Below are 20,876 nucleotides of genomic sequence, written 5' to 3'. Positions count from 1 at the left end.
TGCAACCCCAGAGATGGCAGCCCACCAGGCTCCCCGTCCCTGGGATTCTCCAGGCAAGAACACTGGAGTGGGTTGCCATTTCCTTCTCCAATGCATGAAAGTGAAAAGTGAAAGTGAAGTCTCTCAATCGTGTCCGACTCTTTGCGACCCCATGGACTGCAGCCTACCAGGCTCCTCTGCCCATGGGATTTTCCAGGCAAGAGTACTACTAGGAAGAGGGTAATATTAGAAGTGTCATTTACCAGTTGTAAGTGTAATGGGAAAATGCTAGACAGACTGGCATAGAAAATGTCTACCTTCTTATAACCTAGATATTCCTTACATCGTTCTAGGTCACAGCTTCCCAGCTCTCAGCACCTAGTAACAGATATTCAATCCCAATCTTAGCAGATAGCGAGAATAAGAAGAGTGAGTGGGTGGGCGTGCTGAGTGAATTGCACAAGATATTGAGAAAAAGTCATTCCAGAGACCGGTCAATCTATGTTCTGAAAGAGGCTTATGACAGCAGTCTACCCCTGATCAAATCCACCCAGACAGCTGCAATCATAGGTATGGATTTACTACATTATCCTGCTAGGTTCACACCCCTCACCACAGTTCCAGTGTTGAAATCTGAAAACACTAACTTTATCCACAACTCATTTGTCAGCAAAAGCTGATTGAATGAGGCTCTCTGGGTGGCAGGGGTGGGGTGAAGGGAGAGGTCCTTCTTCCTCCATCCCATGGCTATTCATCAGATTCTCCGCAAAAATATATTTGATTATATTATGGTTCTCTGCCTAAAGGGGTGTTTCTTTAATCTACAGCTATACCTTTCCAAGTCTGAAAAATTCTTAGTTTCCAAACACATCTAGCCCCAAACACACAAAGAGTGTGACCCTGTGTGTAATTGTGAACTACTTACCCTGAGGGCAGAGACTGTCCTTCAAATCCCAACACCCAATACTCAATAAATAAGTGAAAAGCAAAGGAATCAATGAATGAATTGCCAAGATTGATACTGAAAGTTTTATCAGTAAACAAGAATACTTGCCTTTCTTAAACAGCATATTTCTGCATTAGATACTGGTGACAATAAGAGCCGCTTAGCTATTGCCTCCTTGGTGACATGGAGCTAGTTACTAAGCTTTCACGTGTTAAATGCAGATAATTCCAGTTTTTCAGTTACGGAGAGGATTAAATGAACTTGTATATGTTAAGTTCTGTGCTCTGTATTCAAAGCCTTCATTTAATGTGGTATCTGCATTTTTTAGTTCTCACTGTGTTCTGACACACACCCCCATGCTGTTGTAGCTCAAGCCATGGTCACTGAGAAATTATTTTATAAAATTTTTTCATTTGTGTAACATCAGTTACAGCAAATCTGAAAGTGTATCATTACTTGACTATTATGCTTTCAAGTATTCATAAAGATTACCTTATAAAATGAAATTTCTATTGAGAAAAACCATGTTTTATTGTGCTTCTGTAATCTGAAAGAATCATAGTATAAATTATTGGTTCTTATTATGTTTCTTTTCATTGACTATTTCTAATTATATATTTAATTTGACTTCTAAAATTTTTCAACATTGATAAATTGATTTGCTTAGTTTGCCCCCAAATTCCTTGATGTTTTTATTTATGTGTCAAATATAGATCACAAAAGAATTGCTCTGGGAAATGAAGAAGGGTTATTTGTTGTCCACGTTATCATAGATGGTAAGGAGAGTCTTTAATGTTCTGGAATAACTTTAAAGTTTAATAATAATATTATCAAATTTGTTCTCTTTTGTCCACATCTGGTTTGATGTGTTTTCAAGTCACAGGATGACTTCCCTACTTTCAGAGATCCGTAATCCTCCAGAGGTCAAACGTGTTTTTAAAAATTTCTTATTGGCGTATAACTGACTTACAATGTTGTGTTAGTTGCAGGTGTCCTGTGAAGTGATTCAATTATACCTATTCATTCTTTTTCAGATAATTTACCCATGTAATTATTACAGAATACTGACTAGAGTTCCTGCGCTATACAGTGGGCCCTTGTTAATTATTTTATATGTAGTAGGGTGTCCATATATATTCACAAGGGATTTTACCTTGTGAAATACACCATCTTAATGTACCATCTTCCAGTTGATGCATGGAGGAAAACACTGCTGCTTGAATGCCCCTTCCCTCACTAGTACATGGACACCGTGAAGAGTAACCACATAAATTTAATCTTTCCCAGAGAAGACAGCAGAATTCTCTGTTTGTTTTGTTTGTTTTTGTTTGGTTCTCAGAGTTGCTTGAGGGAGAAGTGGGTGAATAGCTGACATGAAGAGGAGCCGTTCTAATACAGCTGTTCCGGTGAATGTCTTGCATTCAAATGATAAGTTAGATGAAGGAGAACCTGCATTTGAAGGACATTAGCTATTCTCCATGAAAGGCTTCCCAGTCCTGGTGAGGAGACCCGTGAAAGGTCACCAAGTGGCAGCTTGAGAGCAGGGTCTTGTGTCTTTTTTTTCAGCACTGTATCCCATGCACTTAAAAGTGCCAGGCACATAGTGGTCACTCAACAGATATTTGTGCAATAAAGGAATCAAATTAGTGCCAGGAAAAAAGAGGGCAGTTTTGTTTTTCTTTTTTTCCCCTGGCTGTCCAGTGGTTAGGACTTAGCACTTTCATTGCCAAGACCCTAAGTTTTATCCCTGGTGATATCTAGATCCCTCAAGCCTTGCAGCAAGGCAAAAGAAAGAAAAAAAGAAAGAAAAGCAGCATACTTCTATTCATCAGACACTGAGGGATGTTTCCTTTGCCATCTGAAATATCAGAATTAAGTTGAGCGCTTTATTATGCTAATTTTATGATTAAGGTAATTATATTATCTCTGGAATAATTATCTGTTTTTAACATATAATTTCTGACCTCTTCTCTTCTCATCCTTTTTTGTCCTCAAATCTATCCTCTAAGTTATGTCTGTGATTTTATTAGAACATGACTTAAATCCAATGGAGATTTAAATTAAATTGGAAAGAATTAAAAAAATACAAAAACATTCTTTTGCACAGCAAAGGATACCATCAATAAAAGGTAAAAGCAGCCTACCAAATGGGAGAAAATATTTGCAAATCATAGCTTATAAGGGGTTAATATCCAAAGTACATAAAGAACTTGTGCAACTCAACAGCAGAAAAAAAGCTAAGCAATCTGATTAAAAAATGGGCAGATCTGAATAGACATTTTCCCAAAGAAGACACACAGATGGCCAACCAGTACAAGAAAGGTGCTCAAGATCACTAGGAGAATGCAAATCAGAGCCACAATAAGATAGCATCCCACACATGTTAACATGGCTATTATCAAAAAGCCAAGAAATAATAAATATTGGTGAGGATGTGGAGAAAAGAGAACCTTTGTACTCTGTTGTTGGGAATGTATATTGCTACAGGCACATAGAAAACAGTATTGAAGTTCCTCAAAAATTAAAAATAAAACCACTGTATGACCCAATAGCTTCACTTCTGGATATTTTATCAAAGAAAACAAAAGCACTAACTCAAAAACGTATCTGTACCTCCATGCTCACTGCAGCATTATTTGTACTAGTCAAGATACAAAAACAACCTAACTGTTTACCAACACATGAACAGATAAAGATGTGAGATAGATATACATATATATAGATTCAAGGGATTAAATCTGATAGACAGAGTGCCTGAAGAACTATCGACAGAGGTTTGAAACATTGTACAGGAGGCGATGATCAAACCATCCCCAAGAAAACGAAATGCAAAAAGGCAAAATGGGTGTCTGAGGAGGCCTTACAAATAGCTGAGAAAAGAAGAGAAGGGAAAGGCAAATGAGAAAAGGGAAGATATACCTATCTGAATGCAGAGTTCCAAAAAATAGCAAGGAGAGATAAGAAAGCCTTCCTCAGTGATCAATGGAAAGAAATAGAGGAAAACAACAGAATGGGAAAGACTAGAGATCTCTTCAAGAAAATTAAAGATACCAAGGGAACATTTCATGCAAAGATGGGCACAATAAAGGACAGAAATGGTATGGACCTAACAGAAGCAGAGGATATTAAGAAGAGGTGGCAAGAATACACAGAAGAACTAGACAAAAAAGATCTTCATGACTCAGATAACCATGGTGGTGTGATCACTCACTTAGAGCCAGACATCCTGGTGTGCAAAGTCAAGTGGGCCTTAGGAAGCATCACTATGAATAAAGCTAGTGGAGGTGACAGAATTCCAGTTGAGCTATTTCAAATCCTAAAAGATGATGCTGTGAAAGTGCTGCATTCAATATGCCAGCAAATTTGGAAAACTCAGCAGTGGTCACAGAATTGGAAAAGGTCAGCTTCCATTCCAATCCCAAAGAAAGGCAATGCCAAAGAAGGCTCAAACTACCCCACAATTGCACTTATTTCACACACTAGTAAAGTAATGCTCAAAATTCTCCAAGTCAGTCTTCAACAGTAAGTGAACTGTGAACTCCCAGATATTCAAGCTGGTTTTAGAAAATGCAGAGGAACTAGAGATCAAATTGTCAAAATCTGTTGGGTCATAGAAAACACAACAGAATTAAAGGAAAAAAAAAATCTGCTTCATTGGCTACACTAAAGCTTTTGACTGTGTGGATCACAACACAACGTGGAAAATTCTTAAAGAGATGGGAATACCAGGCCACCTTACCTGCCTCCTGAGAAGTCTGTATCCAGGTCAAGAAGCAACAGTTATAACTGGATGTGAAACAATGGACTGGTTCCAAATTGGAAAAGGAGTACATTAAAGCTGTATATTGTCAGCCTGCTTATTTAACTTACATGCAGAGTACATCATGAAAAATACTGGACTGGATGAAGCACAAGCTGGAATCAAGATTGCTGAGAGAAATATCAATAACTTCACATATGCAGATGATACCACCCTTACGGCAGAAAGTGAAGAGAAGCTAAAGAGCCTGTTGATAAAGGTGAAAGAAGAGAGTGAAAAAGCTGGCTTAAAACTCAACATTCAAAAAACAAAGATCATGGCATCTAGTCCCATCACTTCATGGCAAATAGATGGGAAAACAATGGAAACAGTGACAGACTTTATTTTCTTGGGCCCCAAAATCACTGCAGAGGGTGACTGCAGCCTTAAAATGAAAAGACATTTGCTCCTTGGAAGAAAAGCTATGACCAACCTAGACAGCATATTAAAAGCAGAGACATTATTTTGCCAACAAAAGTCTGTATAGTCAAAGCTATGGTTTTTCCAGTAGTTGCATATGGATGTGAAAGTTGGACCATAAAGTAGGCTGAGTAAAGTAAGCTGAGTGTCAAAGAATTGTGGTGTTGAAGAAGAGTCTTGAGAATCCTTTGCACTGCAAGGAAATTAAATCAGTGAATCCTAAAGGAAAACAGTCCTGAATATTCACTGGACAGACTGATGCTGAAGCTGAAGCTCCAGTACTTTGGGCACCTGATGCGAAGAGCTGACTCATTGGAAAAGATCCTGATGCTGGGAAAGATTGAAGGCAGGTGGAGAAGGGGACGACAGAGGACGAGATGGTTGGATGGCATCACCAACTCAATGGACATGAGTTTGAGAAAACTCTGGGAGTTGGTGAAGGACAGGGAAGCCTGGCGTGCTGCAGTCCATGCGGTCACAAAGAGTCGGACATGAGTCAGCAACTGAGCAATAACAATTATATATATTTAATTCAGCCATAAGAAAGAAAGAACTCTTCCCATTTTCAACAGTATGAATGAACCTCGAGGGTGTTACTTGAAGTGAAAAAAGTCAGAGAAAGATAAATAGCATATGATCTCACTTATGTGGAATCTAAACACAAACACATTGACAGATACAGAGAACAACTGAGGTTGTTGGAGGTGGGGATAATGGGAAAAATGGGTGAGGGGGATTTAAAGGTGTAAACTTCCCGTCATCAATAAGTCTTGGGTATGTCATGTACAGGCAAGTGGCTATGGTTAATAATACGCATATTTGAAAATTGCTAAGAGAGTTAATTGCAAAAAGTTTTTAAAATTAGTTTACTTATTTTAATTGGAGGCTAATCACTTTACAATGTTGTGGTGGGTTTTGCCATACATTGACATGAATCAGCCACAGGTGTACATGTGCCCCCCCCCCCCCCCCCCGTTCTGAACTCCCCTCCCACCTCCTTCCCCATCCCATCCCTCTGGTTTGTCTCAGTGCAACTGCTTTGCATGCCCTGCTTCATACATCGAACCTGGACTGGTGATCTGTTTCACGTATGGTAATATACACATTCCAATGCTATTCTCTCAAATCATTCCACCCTCACCTTCTGTTCTTTATATCCGTGTCTCTTTTGCTGTCTCACATATAGGGTCATCATTACTGTTCTTTCAAAATTCCATATATATGCATTAATATACTGTTTTGGTGTCTTTCTTTCTGACTTACTTCACTCTGTATAATAGGCCCCAGTTTCATCCACCTCATTAGAACTGATTCAACTGTGTTCTTTTTAATAGCTGAGTAATATTGCGTTGTGTATACATACCACAGTTTTCTTATCCATTCCTCTGCCGATAGACATCTAGGTTGCTTCCATGTCCTAGCTATTGTAAACAGTGCTGTGGTGAACATTGGCGTACACATGTCTCTTTCAATTCTGGTTTCCTCAGTGTGTATGCCCAGCAGTGGGATTGCTGGGTCATATGGTTTTTCTAGTTTTTAAGGAATTGCCACACTGTTCTCCATGGTGGCTGTACTAGTTTGCATTCCCACCAACAGTGTAAGAGGGTTCCCTTTTCTCCACACCCTCTTCATTATTTATTGTTTGTAGACTGCAAAAGTTTTCATTACAAGAAAAAACTTATAATTATATATGGTGTTGGCTACTGACTAGATTTATTTTGGTGACCATTTCTCAATACATACAAATATTGAATCATTATGTTGTACACCTGAAACTAATATATTGTTATATATCCATTATACCTCAATAAAGAGATTTTAAAAAAATAAGAAAACATTCCTAATTTGAAGGAGACTTGCCATTTTATTTGTAGAGAAAATAGTCAAATTAGTGACATTAAGAAGATTTATTAGATCATTTTTATTAGGACCTTTCTTAATTGCTTCGGGTGAAATTTGGAGAACTTTTGAAATAAGTAAATACAAATTATATTGAATTTGAAAATGACTTACAAATATGTTTAAATGTGTAGAAATTATTCGCGTCAGTGACATCAAGAAGATTCACCAAATTGAGCTTATCCCCCGTGGCCAGATGATTGCAGTGATCTCAGGGCGAAGTCACCACGTGCAGCTATTTCCCATGTCAATTTTGGAAGGAGGAAAGACCGATAGTCACAAGCTGGCAGAAACCAAAGGGTGCCACACCATGACTTCTGGAACAGTGTGCCAAGGGGCCCATACATGCCTCTGTGTGGCTAGGAAAAGCCAAGTCTTCTGTTACGAGCTGTTTCAGAGCAATACAATTTCTCACAGAAAATTTAAAGAACTCCAAATCCCAACCACTGTCCAGTGGATGGGCATCTTCAGTGAACAGCTCTGTGTAGGATTTCAGTCAGGATTCCTCAGATACCCCTTGAGGAGAGAAGGAGTTCCATACAGGATGCTGCACTTCCATGACCCTACACTGTCATTTATTGCTCATCAACCAGTGGATGCTCTCTGTGCCGTTGAGATCTCTAGTATTGAGTATCTGTTATGTTTCAAGAGCATTGGAATTTACACTGACAGCAGAGGCCTCAGATCCAGGCCAGTTGAACTGATGTGGCCAGCACCTCCAACTTATTGCTGTAAGGCTATCTTACAATTTATTTTCTTGTCTCTCTGTACAGTTCTGTCCTTGTTGTTACAGTTTTATATCCTATGACTAAATATTGTTAATGACAGCTTTAATTTTTGAAACCATCACTGAAGATTTTTCCTAAGTTGTCTCTGTCTTTTCAAGTAGAAGAGCTCTAAAGAAGTTATATCTAAGTCAAACATGTGAAATAACTTAGCCTTCAAAGTTTACTATATTCATTGGATAACTCACCTTGAATATATTCTTAACCCAAGTTGTTGCTTTTTGTAAGATCCTAAGCAGATGTCTTCATGATCACTGAAAATCACATAAGCATTGACTAACTGTAAGAAATAGTTACTAAGTAAATTACTTTTTGCCTTTTGGGTTTAGCTTATGTAAAGTCTACATAGATTGTTCAAATAATTTGATATTAAATAATTTTAAATTATTTAAATTAAAATAAAATAATTTTAGCTTATTTGATATTTTATTGATACAGGGTATCATTTTATAATTTTAGTACAGCTCTTTTTTATTCACTTAGAGCATAGTAATTGAGCACTTAATATGAACAACTTGCTATGCTAAAGGTTAAGGGCACAATATTAAACCTGGTAAAACAGACAGAGTGAATCCTATGGAGATTATAATCATGGTATGAAATCAATAATTAAGCAAGTGCTGTGATAGAGAGTACAGTATTCTATAGAAGCATGAAGGAGGAAAGCTTAATCTAAACTAGTGAGTTTGGGAAGGTCAGCTAAAAAACTGAGTCATTTTTTTCTTTCAACACTTTAAAAATGTCATTCTACTGTTTTCTAACATCCATCATTTCTGAGGAGAAATCAACTGTTTTTATTATTCATTGATTTCACTCCCCAGATATACTTTTCTAATCTTATGCCATACTCTTTCAGTGAGCTGACATGGGTTAGGATTCATAGATTTTGAAAAGTTATGAAATTACTTAATGACACTGCTATTATCTAATAGCATTAGAAAGATCATGGTCAGATTTTACATATGTGTTTTAATCTACAATTTGACACATGTGCATCATTTATTTACCATTTTAATTTATGTTAATCCTGTTTATTAAAAAAGATTTTGAGGGAGCTACTATATAATAATTAAAATATTATTGAGGGATTCTCTTTGGTTTCCAATCTGAAGTTTTTCTTAAAATGTTTTTGGGCTTAGCAGATATAATTAATCATGAATACGGTATGATTCTATTTACATAATGGTTTTGAAATGACAAAATTTTAGAAATGGAGTAAGAGATTAAGGAAAGAGAGGAAGATGGAAAAGAAGTGAGTGGGATTATAAAAGGGCATCATGGGAGATCCTTGGAACTATTCTGTATCTTGTGGTGGTGGACACATAAACCTATACAAGTGGTAAAATTGTATAGACCTTGACTCACACACATGTGCATGAGTGCTAGTAAAACTGGGGAAATCTGCTTAAGATGGATAGGTCAGCTCTATCAAGGTCAATATGCTAGTTCTGCAAAATGTTACATTGGGGAAAACTGGGCAGAATGTGTAAGAGATCTTTCTGTGTTATTACAGTTGCATGTGAATTTATAACTATTCTAATAAAAAATTCTAACTGAAAAATGAATCCTGAAGCCCACACTTGCTATTACCTCCTCCCCTTCTCCCAGGTTATAATGCCCCATATCTCTCAGTGTACAGTGAAAACGCAGTGGACATCTTTGATGTGAACACCATGGACTGGATCCAGACCATCCCCCTCAAGAAGGTGACTCGACACTGAAATCATGTGACTTATGAATTACTGACTGAATATGGAAACTCAGTTGTGCATTTATTTGCTAGACTTTCTAACGTGTACTTGGTAATTTAGAGGCTTAGCTAAGACTAAAAATAACCAACAGAAACCAAATTGGTTAACTTTGCTACTAGTACAAGAACTCTCCTGTGATATTTAGTTGCATTATATAAAGTAGGATTTTCATGATATAAATGTATGCTGTTTATTTATATAGATAAAATATGTATATTTGGGGCTTCCCAGGTGACTCAGTGGGTAAAGAATCCACGTGCTGTGCAGGAGATGCAAGCAGATGCAAGCTCGATCCCCAGGTCGGAAAGATCCTCTGGAGGAGGGCATAGCAGCCCACTCCAGTATTCTTGCCTGGAGAATCCCATGGACAGAGGAGCCTGGTGGACAACTGTTCATAGGGTTGCAAAGAGTCAAACGCGACTGAGCACACACATGCATATTTATATCATACAATACAGATATTACTTCCCACTTTCACCTTAGTCACTTGTATTTATCACTAATTTTCACTTAGTATAATTTTTCATCCTGTGAAGGAAAATTTTACTGGCAAAAAAAGGAACAGTATATAACAGGTTATAACAGTATATAACCAAAGCTGTGCTTCAGCTCTGATTTTCAATTAGAATTTCAGATTCATAATAAAATAAAAATTTTGTATCTATACTGTAAATAATTTGAAATATACATTAAAATGTTAAAGTAAAAATACTGCTGTTTTGTTAAGAGAAGGCCATGCTTGAAGATTTAAGAATAGTTAATTCTTACATATGTGGAGTACATATAGCTTGAGCCATCAAAAAGGAAGTTTACACAGGAAAGGATGAAGGAAGTATTCACAATTAAATGTGAGATTTTGCCCCACTTTAAACAATATTAGCAGCAACAAAAACTTTTGTAAGTACTGTCCCACTACATAAAATATTAAAATATACTTTTCCAGCATTCTGAATGTGAACAAGTCACACTTAGTTTGATAAAATAAATTCACAGGACAGATGCATCTTCTCAGGAAAATCTTTTAGTTACTGATAACTGTCAGGAAGTTAATAGAAGAATGAAATATGTATATCTATTTAAATTAGTAATATTCAGATTTTTAAAATCTGCAATATTCATGCTTTTGAAATTTTATCAGTATGAGTTTGTAACACCATTTATTTCCTTTAATTGAGGGGGCAATTTAAATAGAATATATTTATTCTTAATTCTTTATATGTAAGCAAATAGCCATATAATTTAATTTTTAAAAGCATTCATTGAAATGGTAATCTTTTTTTTATTATTTTAGGTTCGACCCTTGAATAGTGAAGGATCCCTAAATATTTTTCTTTTGGAGACAATTAGATTAATATATTTCAAAAATAAGAAGACAAGTAAGAAATAACTTCTTCTTAGTAAAACTTCTGCTAAGAAACCATGTCTCTAGCTGAGTGCCCCAAGTCACAGAGCCAGTGAGTGGAGAGGGTCTGTCGTGAATGTCTGTGCCCTTTACACACAGTCTTGGGATGTGCTCCTGGCAGAGTATTTCTCTTTCATCCTCACATAGCAGTAGAGATAAAAACATTTACTTGTTGCACACTCCAGCTATTTTTAAAGCAGGACTGCTGGTTGGACATAAACACCTGGAAATACTAATCCACCATTTGAACGCTCACTGTGAAAAGCCATTCATTTCCCAGCCGGCTCTGCGACCAGACGTACGTCAAGCTTTAGTGCACAGCTGGGAAGCAGACGTAGTCCACCGCGTCACCCTGCTCCAACTTCTTCCGCCCACGTTATAAACAGTAGCAGCTATGAAGTGTGAGACAAGTCATAGGGATGGGTTTCTCTCTCCTTTTTTCTTATTTAATTTATAGGATGGACTATCTAGCACAGCAGAGAATTAGTTTGTGGTGACTTCCATAGCCTGGGTGGCTTAAACCACAGAAACGTATTGTCTCAGTCCTGGCGACCAGAATCGGAGATCAGGGTGTCAGCAGGGCTAGTTCCTTTTCAGGGCTGTGAGAACAAACCTTATCCCTGTCTCTTTGCTAACTTCTGGTGACTTGCTGGCAATCCGTGTTCCTTGGCTTTCAGGTGCATCACCCTTGATATGGGCCTTCACCTTCATGTGGATACTCCCTGTGCTTGTCTGTGTCCAAACTTCCTCTTTTTATAAGGACACGATCAGATTAGGGCCCACCCCAATGATTTCATCTTAACTTAATCCTCTGCATAGATCCTAATTGGAAATAAGGTATATCACATTCACCTGCCGGGGTGGAGGCGGGGTGGGGGGATGGGGGGTGGTCAGGATGACATCTTCTAAGGGGACACCATTTAACCCATAGAAGCACTGTTATTTTCTTTTTGGAGTCTAAGACAGTTTTGAGGGTTTCTGGGTGACAGTTTATTGACTTCTAGATATGAAGAGCTGAAACAGAGTAAGTCCTAGATTCTTAGGGTGCGTCCTTCCCCAAAGATCAGAAGCAGCAGCAAGTAGAGATTGACTCTTACCTCCAGGAGAAGGGAAGTGGGGTCCCCTTACTCCACCTCAGTACCTTTTCCTTCTGCAAGGAGCCTCAGAAATGCTTTGCTCAGTTACAATCATTATAATTGTTTTCAACATAAAAAACAATTTTGATATCCTTTAGCCACAGAAATCTGGTAGGAGAAAAACAGCAAAGTAAAAAGACACCAATATGATTGCCCTCTCCTTCCAGTGAAATAATGTCATTTTGTAGATAAAAGTCACAATAGATCTCTTTTTAAGCGTGGCTTACACTGAACATTAAATTCTCTTCATTAATGCTGTTTTACTATTCTTGAAATTTTGCCATGTTCATCCACTATGAACTTTAAGAAATCAGAGCAATATGATATTTGTGAAGTTCATTAACAGCTGTGAAATTAACAAGAGAAAATGTGAGATTAATGGATGGGATCTCATAACATTTTAAAAGATGATGTTGTTTTGTTTTAAAATATATGTAGATGGAGAGGAGCTGGTATCTTCTGAAACACCAGATAATCAAGAGAAGCAAATGGTTCAGCACCTTAGCAGCAAGTGGCGTTATTCCTTCAGGGTTCCCAGAGCAAAAGCAGTGCTACCAAAGGGGCTGTGATGACCATCTCTTCACACATGATCCAGAGAGACTACTCAAGGACCATGTGATATTCGATGTGGTTTGGAAGAAAAGGAAATAAATCTGTGAAACTCGGGCAGAGACATCTGTTTGCAGTGGTGTTATGCTTATTTTTCTGTGCAACTTTATTTTGAAAAATTTCCCCAGTTTTATTGAAATATAATTGACATGTAACAATGTATAACTTCAAGGTGTATAGCATAATGGTTTAAACTTTTATTGTGAAATGATTACTACAAATAGTTGAATTAGCCTCCATCATCTCATATATATATATATACAATAAAGAGAAAATGTTTTTTCTTTGTAAGAACTCTTAGATTTACTCTCTTAACAACTTTCATATATACCATACAGCAATGTTAACTGTTTCATAAAGTTGTACGTTACAACCCAAGGACTTATAACTGGAAGTTTATACCTTCCCACCACCTTCCTCCTCTATGCAACTTTAAAGAAAACCTTCATGTAGTGAGTATGAATAGACATGTAATAAATACATCGATACATTTCTCTGTGAAGGTGGAATAATTGAAAATTGGTATGTAAGGCCTCTACGTAATGCAAATATAGAACAAACACTTATACGCATCATAATGTGGATCACTGAGGTGTTTTGCAAAGGAATAAATAATACTGAGCTATATATGGATTGATTACTCTCTGATTCAGGAGACGCCTTTCTTTGACTTGAAGAGAATCTTCACTACCTTACTTGGCTATTTTTTGGTGGTAATTTCTATACTGAATAAGCGGAAAAATAAGCTGATCATCTTTGAATTACAAACAAAAATATATCTAGAGTAGTGCTGATCCTTTTAGAAGAGCTATAATTATATGGCATCACCGACCCAATGGACATGAGTTTGAGCAAGCGCCAGGAGTTGGTGATGGACAGGGAAGCCTGGTGTGCTGCACTCCACGGGGTCGCAAAGAGTCGGACACGACTGAGCGACTAAACTAAACTGAACTTCATGGGAAATACGTCATAGGGCTGAGCTTCTTTGATGTCCGGGGCTGTTAAGGGCCATGTGATTTCTACCAAAAACATTAAGATACTGAAGTTTAAGGAGTATCTAGAAAGCACAGAATAACTGAGTATTCATTCTCCACCAAATTTCAATTTGGACATGTCTATCAGCTGCCCATAAAAAGTCATCAATACAATTTTGTCTTTGTCTTTTAAAGTTGATTGCAGTAGCATCTTTGTTGATTAATAATTTTTAATAAAGTAAGATTTTTCAAAATGGAGTTGAAAATCTTCCGATTTAAACATGGGAATGAAGTATACATCTAATTTGACTGCTGTCTGTTCTTTCCCGTTTCCATCACCAAAGAGAAGAGGTTCTGGGGAGGGCAGCCCCGCCCTAGCCTGTTCACATGCCCAAGGACTGAAATATGCCTTTGTTTCCAAGCATGTATTTTATATGAAGTTATTTCTTTTAAATTTTTTAAAATTAATTTTTACTGGTGTATATTTGATTTCAGCTCACTTCAGTTGCGTGTCCGACTCTGTGACCTCATGAACCGCAGCACGCCAGGCCTCCCTGTCCATCACCAACTCCCGGAGTTTAGAACCAAACTCATGTCCACCGAGTGGGTGATGCCATCCAACCATCTCATCCTCTGTCATCCCCTTCTCCTCCTTTCCTCAATCTTTCCCAGCATCAGGAAATTATTTGATTTACAATGCAGACATGTTTCTGCTTTGGCTCAGCTTTCTCATACCTTCATTCCTTCTGGAGCTCTTTCTTCGCTCTTCTCCAGTAGCATATGGGATACCTACTAATCTGGGGAGTTCACCTTTCAGTGTCATATCTTTTTGCCTTTTCATATTGTTCATGGGGTTCTCAAGGCAAGAATCCCAAAGTGATTTGCCTTTCCCTTCTCCAGTGGACCACTTTAGCTCCTCAACAGCTATTTAGGGTTGCTGTGCGATGAAGCGTTCAGACACTAGGGGGCGGTATTATACAATGCAGATCTGGTCCAGAGTCTGATAACACAAATCAAACTGGGATGCTATGGAAGTGGCCACTTTTGAATATGTCCATGTTAAAGCTCTGCAGCAGTAAATATAACCAAAATGCTCAAGATATAAGATAAAAGTAAATAACCCCAATAGGAGTTATTCATTGTTCTTTGTTAATGTTTAATATTGTTAGTTTTAAATTCCATGTAAAGTATTTGTACAATATATTAAAAATATTAAAAGTTTTCAAAACTATCCAGAATCAAAGGACACACATATATGTATACACCCATAACTAGATAAATTTTACTGTTGTAGTTCCAGCAGGAAAAAATGACCTCCTCTGTCATAAAATAGCACTTGACTTTTCCACATATATTTCTCTCTTTTCCTCAGATACCAAAAAAGTATCAATGAAGTTTCTTTACTTATTTATTTTGTCTATAGAGTTGCTAATTACAAAGTTGATAACTTGGACTGTCAAGAAAGATTAAATTGCCTGTCAAAATGGCTTTTGAAAGTTCTGTCTTAATATAACTCTTTTGTCACGCAAAACTTAAAAACTTTTGCTCTCAATAGATTTTATTAGTATCTATTTGCTTGTATATTTATGTTAAATATAATCCACCATATCAAACACTTTGTATGTGTTTATTTTAAAGGACAATGCTACCTATGATATGTCTGTGGGAATTCAGAGCAGTTATTAGTCAGTGAAAATCAGGTTCCCTGAATAGGGAATGAATGATGGGTGCTGTCCTTCTCTGGCTGTGGCGACCACTGACAACATTGCTCTAGTAGCATCTGGGGCCAGCATGGAAAGCTCCAATACTTATGTGGGAAGGAATGAGATGGCTTCATTTTGCAAGCAAGGTTATTCTCTCTCTGCCAGTGGGTCGACAGAGGAAGAATGGTTCTCTGCAAGTACCCGGGAACCACATGAGATGGGAATGAACTTTTCTTCACCAACCACTCTGGGATGATGTGCAGATTCAGAAAAGATTTGGGAACTGGTTTCCCAGGCCCAGAGGGACAATGCCATGCCCAGCAGAGGTGGGGTGGGGTCTCTTGAGTGGTCCTGCAGAGGTCAATGCCCATCAGGCTTGGAAGAGCTGCCCAGAGTCCCGGAGTGCTTAGAACCTTGGTCATCCATCCCTTATGCATTCGTCCAGCTGTCCCTCTGACTCACATTTATGGAGTGCCTGTGTGTTTTGTGTCTTCTGCTTACAGAGGAAGGGACCAAGCAAGGGTATGGATGGAGGGTGAGCCCAGGACTGAACTCTGTAGGGAACTTAGGCTCCGTGGTCTGTGGGAGTTGAAATAGTCCTGCTTTCAGAATGAGTGAGCCATCACAAGTGTCCCTACTGCAGAGATGTCAAGCACGAGGTGCCTGGAATCTACGTACTGTGAATGGCATAGAAGACTAGGGCACCGTCATAAGGGCTGTTTAGTGGAGGGGGTATATATGCATTGTGAGTGGGTGGAGTGGTGAGTGGAAGATGGGGAAATGAGAATCCTCCAAGACTTTTTGACTGTGAATAGTGGGAGAGAGATGGGTGCTGCAAGAAGGTGACTCAGGTTGGAAAAGGAAAGTAGCTTCAGGTACCTTATGACATCCGCAGAGTCAGACAGCTTACACACTCAGAAAAAAAGAAAGCCATCTTCCCTCACTCTAATGGAAAACTCCACGTAACACCTGGAGCTAGGATCCTATTGTCCAAATCCACATTCACTTCCAAGAATTTTCACCTGGGCTCAGGAGAGAGATGCTAGTTCCCAGTCATGGCGCTCCCCATGTTCTTGTCTACAAAATGAATATGAACTATGAAATACCAACACAAAGAAAATAAGAGTCATTGTAAAAAAAAAAAAAGATGAAAATTAACCCAGCTCAAGGCAGGCAGGAATAGAGAAGGTAAGACCCGATACGAGCTATTGTTTTTCCCCTGGATACAGCTATACCTGAAGCTTAATATTGAGCATACTGGTTACACTAGGTGAGATGCCTCTCCTGCTAGAGCACGTTTGAATTGCATCTGTCATCCATATTCAAAATAGTCCATGTTCATTGATGTATCTATTCTTTGGAAATTTAGGAACTTTCCTACAGTTGCCAAGCCTGTAATATATCATTTTCAGGAAAAGAAATATTGAACTCCAATGGCATTGTTTTTCTGAAAATTATCTGTGACACCAGGAAATAAAGGAACTGAATAGAATCAGGGAATTCGTTTGTGCATAATCTTTAGGGAGGAAAAACACAATTACTTTGTTATCCATTTAATAAGCTATTGTCATCAATGATGACCTGCAGCTTTTCATAATTTTCTCCAAACAAATCGGTCCGCTATAACTCTGCTACTAGATACTGTGGCATTTATTTCATTATCCCCTATTTTACTTTTGCCATTCCTTAATCCTGACTCATTAATAAAAAACTTTTTGTATTTGTTTTTTGCATTTTTTGCACTTGTTTGCCAACACTTTGCATACAACAGCTGGCTTTCTTCCCACTTCCATTTTTAATAACTCAGAAAATGTGGTGAAGATCAGAGGTCCCATAGTCTTAACAATGAAAGTGTTACAAGAATGACTCTCTTCTGCTCTCCTCTTTGTGAACTTAAAATGCCAGCTCTCTATTTTGTATCCGTTTTCAAGCTCCAGTTCCTGACATATTGTTTCCATTGTTAGGTCTGAGATTCAAAACTCAACAAGGTTAGGGATGATTAAGAGCAGAAAGCCCTGTAGAGAACAAAGCTTGTCCCAAGATCCGTGGTTATCAGGAATCTTTGTTTTCTCTTTCACAGCACACGCTCTCATTTCTTTAGAAATGGTTGTACTTTTCCCTTCAAGGGAAATAATATTATGGTTCACTTTTCAGGTATAAATCATTTAGCTGATGCAGATTGTGAATTTAGTGTTGAATTTCAAAAGATGCAGTTTCTATCTAGGCTTTAAATTTGAGTCTTTTTCACTGATTTTTGGAACCCTGAAGTCTTAATTCTCTCCATCAAACTGAGGAAGAGATAGGAGGTCCCAAGTCAAAGAAAAGACTGAGGATGGGAAAAAGAGGAGCAGAAAAGTTTTACCTAGGGATTGGCTTGGCAGTGACCCTGCCCGCTGCTTCCCTCCCCTGCTTTGGCAGATGGATCACCATTTGTACACTGTTCCTAGACAAATTTACTTATTTAATTCTAAAGTTCATGAAAGGATGAGCTTTTTAATTAACTTAAAAGGAAGGACAGTGAGGACCACAGACATGAGACGATGGTTAATTTTCCTTTCCTGGGTCTAAGAGATATGAGCTTTTCACATTTTTCAGTGAGTTGATCTTACTACAAACCAGCCCCTCCCTCCCAAAAAAGGGCTGTAGTGGAATGAGATAACTGTAGTAAATACTTTTGGTGTGTCTAAAAATAAGAAAGTGAAAGTGGTTTAGTCCTGTTCGACTCTTTGTGATCCCATGTACTGTAGCCCACCAGGATCCTCTGTTCATGGAATTCTCCAGGCCGAAATACTAGGGTGGGTAGCCATTCCCCTCTCCAGTAGATCTTCCCAACCCAGGGATTCAACGCAGGTCTCCTTCATTGCAGGCATGTTCTTTACTGTTTGAGCCACTAGGGAAGGCTGCTCTGTTCCAGTTTTCTAACTCTGAAGCCTGCTCCACCCCCACTCCAGGTTGGCTGTATGATCCTGTGTCAGCCAGAGGTGGGTCAAAGAGGAACAACTGTCCCTACCTGGGACAACCACGTTCTCTCTCCAGAACTTGGGAGTTAGGATTGGGGGATGCTGGTCTGTCCTTGTAGATTATTTTAGAATATTTAAATTTGGGACCTCTCAGTTGCCGTGTTGGCCAAGTACATAGAAAAGCGGATAGATAGAGTCTATAAAGAAAAGCAAAGCCACATTGGGAGAGGACCTGGGAGGATAGGGCAGAGGCCCAGGGAGATTTACTTAGAGCAGCTGGGTCAGATCCTGAGCTCCTCCAGCTTCTGGTTCTGGTCCTTATGGAAGCTTCCATGCCATTACAATGATGCCATCACAAAAATCTCTCCCTTTTTGGATTAAATCACTGTGAGTAGACATTCATTGCTCTCAAACAAAAGAACGTTAGTTAGAATAGTAATATGGGTAGAACATTGTATTAAACAGAAAAAGAATTGAGCAGTACTTCTGGGCAGAGATGACTTTTACTCATCTCCTCTGCCTTCCTCCATGAAAAATCACTTAAATAGCCTCTTAATATGAAGTCTTACTTAATAATAAGAGGTAATCAGCCATTTCAAAGTTAAACTGCTGCTGCTGCTAAGTCGCTTCCGTTGTGTCCGACTCTGTGCGACCCCGTAGACGGCAGCCCACCAGGCTCCCCCGTCCCTGGGATTCTCCAGGCAAGAACACTGGAGTGGGTTGCCATTTCCTTCTCCAATGCATGAAAGTGAAAAGTGAAAGTGACATCACTCAGTGGTGTCTGACTCTTCGAGACCCCATGGACTGCAGCCTACCAGGCTTCTCCTTCCGTGGGATTTGCCAGGCAAGAGTACTGGAGTGGGTTGCTATTGCCTTCTCCTAGTTATTGTTTATTAGATAGTGTGTTTAAAATTACCAAAAGTTAAATTTGGGGGATTTCAAGACAAGATGTGGTGAGATCACACTTGGAGATTTCATGACAAGATGTGGTAAGATCACAGGATCTTAGTGCTGACATGTCCATGCACCTGTGCTCGAATCTGCCTGCCATGTCCCCTGAGTGCACCCTCCATGTGGAGTGAGTCCCATGCATTATCCCCCTTATCTTCTCAGTGTCTCAGATGAGGAAGAATCAACCCAATCCCACTGCAAGCCACTGCTGTGGAGCTGCTTTTTGCCATCTTTGGACCCAGTTACCTGTAAACACACATTCAGCAGTCATGATGCTAAAACTGGTCCCAACATGAGGCACGAGGCCAAGGCGAGCAAGTTCTGCTCTCAGGGAGCTTCAGTGTGGACACCCAGACATTCAGGCGCTTAGCTGTAGCTCCACAGTTTTGAGCTGGTTTCAGTCCCTTAAGAATTCCTGAGATTTCAAGTGTTCCTGTAGTCACCCACACCTACGTCAGCTCTAAATGGGGTCAGATGCAACTTCAAATCAACTCAGAAAGCAAATTCTTGTAATTATTTGCAAAAGCATCTCTATGCCACAAATTTCTTCAATCCTGCCTCCACAGCAAACCATCAAAAGCCAGGACTTGCTAAAGTACTTTTTTAACCCTTCTTTTCTTTCTTTACATTTTAAAAAAGATATTTGTGCCCTTCTGCAATATGCATTTGTATAAGCCCCAAAATCTGAACTGGTCTACTTTTGCACATTTACAGTGATGCCAAGTTTTTCAAACAGACAAATATGCAAATGTTTAAATTGGGTTTTAAAATTCAGAAACAGTTTTTTAACTGAGATAGGAATGAAAATAAATTGTAGCAGGTGTAGTAAAATGAACTTTGCTGGGCTTCCCTGGTGGCCCAGTGGCTAGGACTCCATACTTCCAGTGTAGGCTGCCCAAGTTCAATCCCTGGTCAAGGAACTATAATAAATCCCACCTGCCATAACTAAGAGTTCACCTCCTGAAAAGATCCCACACACTCAAGGAAGATACGTCTTGCATGCCCACAATTAAGACCTGGGAGAGCTGAATAAATAATTATTATTAAAAAATCTTTTTCCAATCTTAGTGTCATTTTAAGCTTAAACACTTCAACAGTGACACCAGTAAACAGTCATGCATTGATATAGCTGTTTCCTTTACCAGAAAAATCAAAATAGTTCAGAAAAAGCTAAGTTTTAAGTCTTTGGGGGAAGATCTGAAACAAGTTGAACCTTTGAATGATATCAGAATAGAATTCTCTGTCATTGTCATTGGAGAGCTGTGTAAACCAGCTGGATCTATAAATGTATGGCATTTGGCAGAAGATGCTATCCTATAAGGAATGCGCTAGAATCCTGTTATTCCTATCAATTTGACAAATTGTACTAATCATCCAGAGGGGAATTCTCCTGTCATTTCCTGTTATGGACATGGATTGTGTCCCTGCTGATACTAATATGTTGAAGTCATAACCCCCAGAAACTCAGAATGTGACCTCATAGGGAAGAAAGTTCTTTACAGAGATTACCAAGTTAAACTCAGGTCATTATTGTGGGCCTTACTCCAATATGACTGGTGTCT

The sequence above is a fragment of the Budorcas taxicolor genome, chromosome 8 (genome assembly GCF_023091745.1).
Source record: "Budorcas taxicolor isolate Tak-1 chromosome 8, Takin1.1, whole genome shotgun sequence".
In the NCBI taxonomy this organism is placed as follows: domain Eukaryota; kingdom Metazoa; phylum Chordata; class Mammalia; order Artiodactyla; family Bovidae; genus Budorcas; species Budorcas taxicolor.
This window is presented reverse-complemented; position numbering follows the sequence as displayed.